Consider the following 8,108-nt stretch of genomic DNA (forward strand, 5'->3'; position numbering starts at 1 on the left):
GGACGCTGAGACAAGTGGTGAGTGCTGGGTGAGACAGGAAACAGGGCAGGGATGCCTCTGGAAGGTCAGGCTGGTCCCATGTTGCAAACAGCCGTGGGGGCAATGGAAAGTCCCTGAAGATTTCTAACAGGAAAATGGTTTCAGTAGGCTTTTGTGCTAGGAGGATGACCTTGGGAGAAGGGTAAAGGACAGGACAAAAGAAAGAGCCCTAAAGCAAGGAGACTGGTCCAACAGGAGAACAGTCCAGAAGCAGGTGGCCGTGTTCTGAGGCCCCAGAACGGCTTACTGGGAGGCCAGGCAGTCAGGGCTCGGCAATCCAACAGCCAAGTGATTCCAGCTTCCGAGAGCAAGCCAGACCTCTGGGCAAGTATCCAAGTGCCTTTTAGTCATCCTATGAATAAAAGAAGGGAAAATGTCTCCTGTTCTTGTTAGGTTTTGAGAAATGTCTATCTTGCTTCTAAAGAGGGTTCTACTTGCAGACAAGGGTTAAATTCTGTGATTCGATTCCCCTCGTCATCTTTTCTCTTTCCAAGAACACTATAAACAAAGTGACAGAATTAATCAGTATTAAAACTATACAGATGTTCTTTCATAGCATCCTTGTTGGTCATTAAAATAATGACTTAAAAAACACAAATGTGTATATAGATATATTCATATATGTATATAATTAGTTCAAAAGAGTCCAAACCACAAGGTGAAGCATGAAATATTTTCTCTGCCCCTAATAATTGCCTCTGCTAGGTTTTGTAAAATCCACCCTTTCTCCCCGGGTGGAAGGTACCTCTAGGTTCAAATTAGTATGATTTGATACATCTAATCCTATTCGGTTATTAAAACTCTGTTCTCAGATATTAAAACTTACTTCTAGTCAACCTACAACACTTTCCCCTGCTTTAGCAGCGAAGGCCAGCTTTGTGGTTACAGCAGCCAGCCTGGGAGTGAAGATGGTGAGTGGCCTCTTGCTTCCTGCTCCCCCCGCCCCTTCTTTTTCTTCTCTGGTGTTGGGGAGGAGAGAAGGGAAGGGGATGGTGATCGCCACTAATATGACTCATGCTTATGAGTCCGTAGGCTCATGGTGGATTGGTGCAGGTCCTGAGAGATTCACGGAAGAGAAACTCAGCTTCTAGCAGTTTCTCTGGGTTTTGGTGGTTGCTCGTCAAGCTCAGCCTGTCTTTCCTCTGAAGCCTGTGTTGGCCGCCCTCTCTGCTTCACTCGATTCTTCGGCCCGGGTTGTGGTGGTTCTCGTCAAGGGTACCCCATTTGTCCAGTTCTGGAGATTAGAGCTGTCACCTGTGATTTGGGGTTTGACAAACTGATCCCAGATCCCTCGTACCCCAACACCATCTTGCCCCGTGCTCTTCCCCTCTCTTCCATAGTACCAGGACTGGAGATCTAAGCCTGGTGTTGAGTAAATGTCCAATCAAGTAGAAAAATGCTAAGTCCTCTTCTTGCAGATACACGTGAGAATTAGTAGTGATGTTTGTGGGTACTCCCTTCCCTGGCACTGGGGAGGGAAGTATCCTCACCCACTTGAGGGGGAAAGGAAGTCTTGCTTCATGAATTGCTGTCTTTTGACAGATTTGTGGGATTTGTCTGCTAGCTTTCATGGTAAAACTGTCAGCTGGGTCAGCATCCCTCACTCCATGGCAGGTGGGAATCTCAAGGGGCCTCCTTTGAACTAGATTCTGCAGACTTTAGTAACTTTATTTATAGTGGGTAGCCTTTCTGCTGCAGTCCTCCTATGTTCAGTGACCTCAAGGGAGCAGACAGAGGTCCCGATCAGTGTCTCACCCTCTATGTAAGTCTCCCCACTCCCACCTCTTTCTTTAGAGACGCCATTTCTCATAACTGATGGTAATCTCTCCAAATTGCTCTTTTGAGCATGTAGATTCCTGTATCTTCCGGGACTAGAGCAGAGGTCTTATTTTGTCTGTTCCATCTGCTTACCCGTCCTTACTTTTGTATTTTCAACTGCCGTTTTTTCCTAGAGTTTGTAAGTATGCTCAACTCACGTTCAGCTTAAAAAGAAGACAAAAGAGGGGCACCTGGGAGGCTTAGTCAGTTAAGCCTCCGACTCTTGATTTCTGGTCAGGTCATGATCTCATGGTTTATGAGATCTAGCCCTACATCAGGCTCTGTGCTGACAGCATGGAGCCTGCTTGGGATTCTCTCTCTCTTCCGCTTGCCCTCTGGCCCACCCCCACTCTCTCTCTCTCTCAAATAAGCAAATAAGTAAATAAATAATAATTAAAAATGAAGACAAAAGGAAAAAGTCCCTTTCTGGACCCCACATCACCCAGTACTGGCTTCATTATTTCGTTTCTTCCCCCACACAGCAAGGTTCCTAGAAAGGGTAGATTATACTTTCTTCCCATTTGCCTGTCATTTACTCTTCCATGCATTTTCCCAGTTATGTCAGAAATCTATTTTCACTGATAAATTTTGGTAAATACAAAAGAGCATTAAAAAGAAAATGAAAATTCCCCAGCATCCTATCACCACAGACAATCACGTTTACTGTTGTGAGATGTTTCCTTTTCGTCCTTGTGCAGCCATCATCCAAGAGCCACCCTCTTCAGGAAGTCTTCCTCTTTAATCATTCCTTCTGTGTGTATTTCACCTGCACACGTACTGGAACCATCTAGACCCCTCTCCATATCTCCTAGTAGTTTGTAAACTTGTTGAGGAGAGAAACGGTGTTTTCCTCACTTCTGTATCTCCAGCATTTAACCCAATATCCGAGACACAATAAATGCCTCGATTTTCAAGATGTCTAGGATATGACTATGTACAAAACAAATTCAAAACGTTGTTTGTTCCGGCGTGCCAAGGCAGGAAGCGTAAATAACATCATCTTGAGGGCCAAGCCTGATCCATTTGTGATGACTTTCTGTGCCAGTTGTGTTGACAACCATTTGTGCCAGTCCCCGAAAGAGATCAGCAGTCCCTAGGCCCAGGAGAGGGAGATCCCAAATGGTATCAGAGTGTATCTGAAAACTATTGTTAAAGATAGGCAATTTTGTCAATTTTGAGTGAATACCGTCACTGTAGATAGGCCACGTGCAGTCCAGTTGAGGACCTACTTCAATAATTAGACAAGCTACTGGCATTTAGCATCTAAGCAGTGTTGGTCTCTGCATAGATGGTAACTGGGACGTATAGTGGTGTTTGTGTGTTTTCCAGTCCTGAAGCACGCCCTTGGGAACCCTATGTCTGCTATCACTTCACAGATACTCCTTTTGCACACAGTGAAAAGGTCAGTGCTAGCCCAGCTCCCCCTTGAACTACGGCAAGCTCTAAATGGATGAATCAGAATTAATGAGGTTTATCGTAATGCCACTCATTTGCAGAGTTTTGTGTCCTTGTATTTGTTGAGCAGCTGTCCCTGCGCTTGGTGTTGATTTTTTTGTGTGAACGCCTTTGTTAGTGTTGCCTGTTTTGGAGTGAAAACTGTGAGGGGTCGCAGACATCATCAGTTTCGCTTCATCAAGAGTGGAGGTTAAACATGTGGGCTCTGGGGTGACGTTACCGGATGTGAAACTCTGCTCCACCGTTTTACCGCTTTGGGCAAGTCTTTTGGCCTGAGCGTCTTCGTCTGTGAAAAAGGGTTAAAAAGGATGATTAAACAAGATCAGATATATAAGGTGCTTTGTGTTTTCTTTTTTAAAAATCACAGTGCTTAGCACGTGGTAAACGTTAGCTGTATTTGCAGTGGTAGCATTGGCCCCACCCATTAGAATAATGTGCACGTAAGCACTTGATAAGCGTAACACGATATTACGCAATACCAGTACAGTAACAATTCTTAACCGGGGTTGTTTTTACTGCCAGGGGACATTTGGTAATATGGGGAAGTTTTGGTTGTCATAAGTGGGGAGGAGGTACTTCTGCATCTTTTGGGTAGAGGCCAGGGATGCTGTTAAACATCCTACAGTGGTACAGGATGGCCCCCAACCACACAGAATTATCCTGCCCCAGATGTCAACGGCGCCAAGGTCAAGAAACTCTGTGGTAAAGGTGTGAGATCACTTACAGGAGGCACTATAACAATCCTGAAATACACAAAGAACAACGAAAACTAAGGTGTCTCATTTTTCTCGACTAATATAAAAAGCTAACAGAGTTTTGCTTCCTTTTTGTAGCTATTTCTTGCTAGTAGGTGATATTTGAAGCATTGTTCCAATGGCTCAGAACAGTGTTGTCCAATGGCTTTAGAAGTATGAAATGTGCTTCTTAGCTATTCTGCTGAACTCACCCACATGGAGTAAAATTTTAAAAGTAAATTATTGGGCGTGGAAGGTCTATCTGACTTTGTGTTATTTATATTTGTTATGATTTTTTTTTTTTGATAATTACCAAATTGCCCACTTCCAGTGGAACCAAAGAAGAGAAGTTGTTTATTTGCGTATTCTTTTCCTTGACCAGGGCCAGGTCACAGAAAAAAAGAGGATTGTGATTCACTTCTCTTCTAAAGAGAAGTGTGATCCAAAGACTCTCTGCTCAGAATCACCGAACATTCCAGTGCCACGAGAATCCCCGTGTTGCACCCAAGATGTGCCGAGTCAGCATCTTTGGAGGGTAGGGCCAGGGAATCTGTATTTTCCAAAAGATTCCAAGTGGCTCAAAGCATCCTAATGTTTGAGAGGCTCTGGAATACAATACAAGAGGTGTGAAAGAGCTGTGGTCCTGTGGTCTTAGTTTTTGTATCAGACAGTCTGCGAACCCGGGGTAGAACGTACAGATCCCTAGAGGTCGCTAGTTTAGCATTTTCTTTTACTTTGGCCTGGAAAAGGCCTTTAAACTATTCTGCACCTGAAGATATTCGTTCCATTTTTAATAAAGGAACCTGCTGTTTGAGTCCTTGGTGAAGCTGTTAGAAGAGACAAGCTGTGGACAAAGACAAGCTGATTCTATATTTAGAATGTTCCGTGGGGCCAAGTCTGTGATGAATTCATTCTTGTTCCTCTTAGAATTGCCTGGTTTGTAAAGCAGAGAATAGTTTACTATATTCTAGCCCTTCAAGCTGGGTAAAACTTAGGGTGATTTATGTGTCCCTTAGGAAGGATGAGAAATGTATAGGCCCATTTCTCTTCCTTCTTCACACATCCATTCTTAAGTTAAAATAACATCACACCTCTGGTTCTTATTTTATGAGTTGGTACACCTTTCCAAGTGCCAGTGTAAAGTCTACTGATGCTAATTGCTAATAGAAATTAGATGTTTTGAGGGTAGAGTGGGAGGGGGGAGCACATTCATTCAAACCTAATTTGCATTCCCTTGCCCAGTTTGAATTGGGACCAATTTGCAAACTGAATTATCTCTCTCGCCTTGATAGAGTTTATAATAATGCTGAAAGTTTCTTAAGTCATGGCAGTGCCTTTTTAATAAAGACACATTCACAGCTGCAGTCTTGGTGCCTTGTAACATATTGCTAATAATTGGGCTAATAAGATCTTAAAGTTAATTAAAAGGAAGGAAAAACCCATAAAGTCTGATGCAGCTCAAACTGGTTGGTGTGTGATAGGCTGACCAAGCAAAACTGCAAAGAGAGAAAAAGAATAAAACTTGTTCACTAGTCATTTGCCAATGATCGTCCTTTTTTTGTTGTTGTTGTTAAAAGTTACCACTTTCGCAGTTCTCTTAAAACAACAGATGACCATTTAACAGAATTATTCAGTGCCTATTATCTTGTTTCTTTCTATAGAATTTCACCAAGGGGACACGTAGGGAACTTACCACTTTGTAAAACTGATGTGCCGTGAGAGTCTGGGTCATGTGCCACTTCACTTCATAGGTCAGAGGGAACTTGAATGATCCAGCCTAGCTTTTATGGTCCAGTGCTCACAGGACCTCTTCATAAAAGGATTCCAGGACCAACATGGTGAACAGTAATATGGTTTCCGTCTGGTTTTTCAAAGGCCCTTCAAGCTTCTCCATTACAAGTCTGCCCTCTTGCACTCCCTGTGTGTCCTTTTTCAAAGACTGCAGCTTTGCCCAGACTGATAATCCTGGTTCCCCTGTGCTAAGGTGCTGGTGTTCCATAACATAAGGAGGGGTAGAATCCTTGCAATGTATGCTGATTTCAGTATGGAATCCAGGCGTAGCATGACAGAAGGGACAGATACAAACTATGGTACCATCTATCCATTTGTAGATGGTAAGGTTCTGGGGTCCCTGCCTGGTTTGTGAGCTGACTTGAATGCCTATGAGTCTTCAAGTCCCTCAGAATATTATCCTCTGGCCCAGTAGAACCCCAGTATATGACTTACAGTTCTGAAGTTTTGTTTCTTCTTTTTTGGAGGCTCTAGATAATTCTGCTAGCACTGTACCCAGCTTATCTTCCCGTAAGTCACACGGGACTCTCTTCTGATCATTCCTAGTTTTGATATCCTTCTTTAGTGACTGACTTCATCAAAAGAAGCATGTACGTGACATTCCAATATGAGCTTAAATTAAATTTAGGTCATCGACATTTTGAAATCCTACGTCACTCCCCGCCCCCGCCCCCACCTCCCCATCCTGTGACTGTGAAATTGTCAGTGGGTCAATAATAGGTAAATAGGCATTTGCACAATAATCCATATCTACTTCTCACTTATTGTGTACCTATCCTATCTTCTAGCCTCAGATTCAAATCTGAGCAGCTTTTGGTGACATATCGGTTCTGGCAGAGGTAGCCAGGTGTCCCTCAATGTCCATTCTCCCATTCTGTAGAAATGATATAACCTCTACCTTGGAGCTTGGCCTCTGCTGTTTCCCTTCCAGCTAAGGACTGCCAGGGGACTAAATTCCAGTCAATGATGTGTACACTGAAACAGGTTGTTGAACTTCTGGAAAGTGCCCTTACAGGGAGGCAACATTTCTTTCTTCTCTGATTTTGTCCATTCTGCCAGCTGGAATGTGGATATGATAGCTGGAGCTATGGCAACCATCTTACACAGAGGTGGTCTAGGGAACGGAACCACGGACTGAGGGGCAACAAGAGAGAAGGAAACTGGATCCCGGCGCTGCCGAAAGCCAAAGCCGCCCTGGGCCACCCACCCAGTGCCAACTTTCGTGAGAGAAAGATACGAATATTATCTGGTTTATTTTGGCTTTTCTGTTATTGCCGGTCAAAATGAATACTAAGTAATTCATTAGTGTTCTTCAGTTCTCAAAAAATTCCTTTACGAATCTGCTTCTTTACGTTTGGAATTCCTTCAAAAAGGCCTAAGGCCCATCATCTCAGAGTTTAAAAAAAATTGAACATGGGACCCTGAGGCGTTATAAACATTGGCTTAAATATTCATTAAAGGGTGGGGGGCACGTGGGTGGCTCAGTCGGTTGAGCATCTGAGCAGACTTCGGCTCAGGTCATGATCTCATGGTTCATGAATTCAAGCCCTGCGTTGGGCTCTGTGCTGAAAGCTTGGAGTCTGGAGCCTGCTTCGGATTCTGTGTCTCCCTATCTCTCTCTGCCTCTCCCTTCCTCTCAAAAATAAACATTAAAAAACATTTTAAAAATATTCATTGAAGGGTGATTTACTAACACATGATTTGTCTTAGAGACCATGGTCCATATAGGGCCTCTCATATTGAAATCTTCCTTCTGAAGCCTGAGGCTAGGAGGAAAATGGGTCATAAACTTGTCTAGTCCTGGCTCTTTTTTAAGGGTACTATATTGGTCTCTTCACACGAAGGAGGGGGAAGACGAGAACAAAAGCATTGAAATCCTTTTCAGTTTTCGTTGAAGTATGCTATAGCATAAGAGTATGCTATTGACCAACAGTTTCTAGATAGTTATTAAGTATCTCTGTTATTCAAGAGTCCATGCCAGGTTGTGTACAGGGCAATAAGACAGGGGACCTGTTTCTAAGAAGTGAAAATCTAGTCAGGGAATGTCTTAGCTTAGGTTCTCCAAAAAGCAGATCCTCAGATAAGGATTTAGATACTAGTAGTTTGTTTGTGAGGGGATCCCAGGAAACATGAGGAGGAAAGGAAGGGTGGTAACCAAACAGATTTATCCCCAGGGTACCATCATGTTAAGAATCTTCTGAGGAACTGTGTAGAACTTGCCTCAGGGTCCTCCCACCAAGAGTGAGGAAGTTGGGGTATTGACTCACCAAC

The 8,108-nt window shown here is 43.5% G+C and overlaps 1 long non-coding RNA gene across 1 annotated transcript; it reads right to left on the reverse strand.

Annotated features, from left to right (window-relative positions):
- Positions 1 to 307: 307 nt before the first annotated feature.
- LOC125173916 (uncharacterized) lies at positions 308 to 6,334 on the reverse strand. The gene is made up of 3 exons (XR_007155188.1): positions 6,273 to 6,334; positions 3,533 to 3,598; positions 308 to 391 (listed from the first exon to the last, which is right to left on the reverse strand). It is a non-coding gene; the product is annotated as an uncharacterized LOC125173916 (long non-coding RNA).
- Positions 6,335 to 8,108: the final 1,774 nt, after the last annotated feature.

Source organism: Prionailurus viverrinus, chromosome C1, assembly GCF_022837055.1.
Source record: "Prionailurus viverrinus isolate Anna chromosome C1, UM_Priviv_1.0, whole genome shotgun sequence".
NCBI lineage: Eukaryota > Metazoa > Chordata > Mammalia > Carnivora > Felidae > Prionailurus > Prionailurus viverrinus.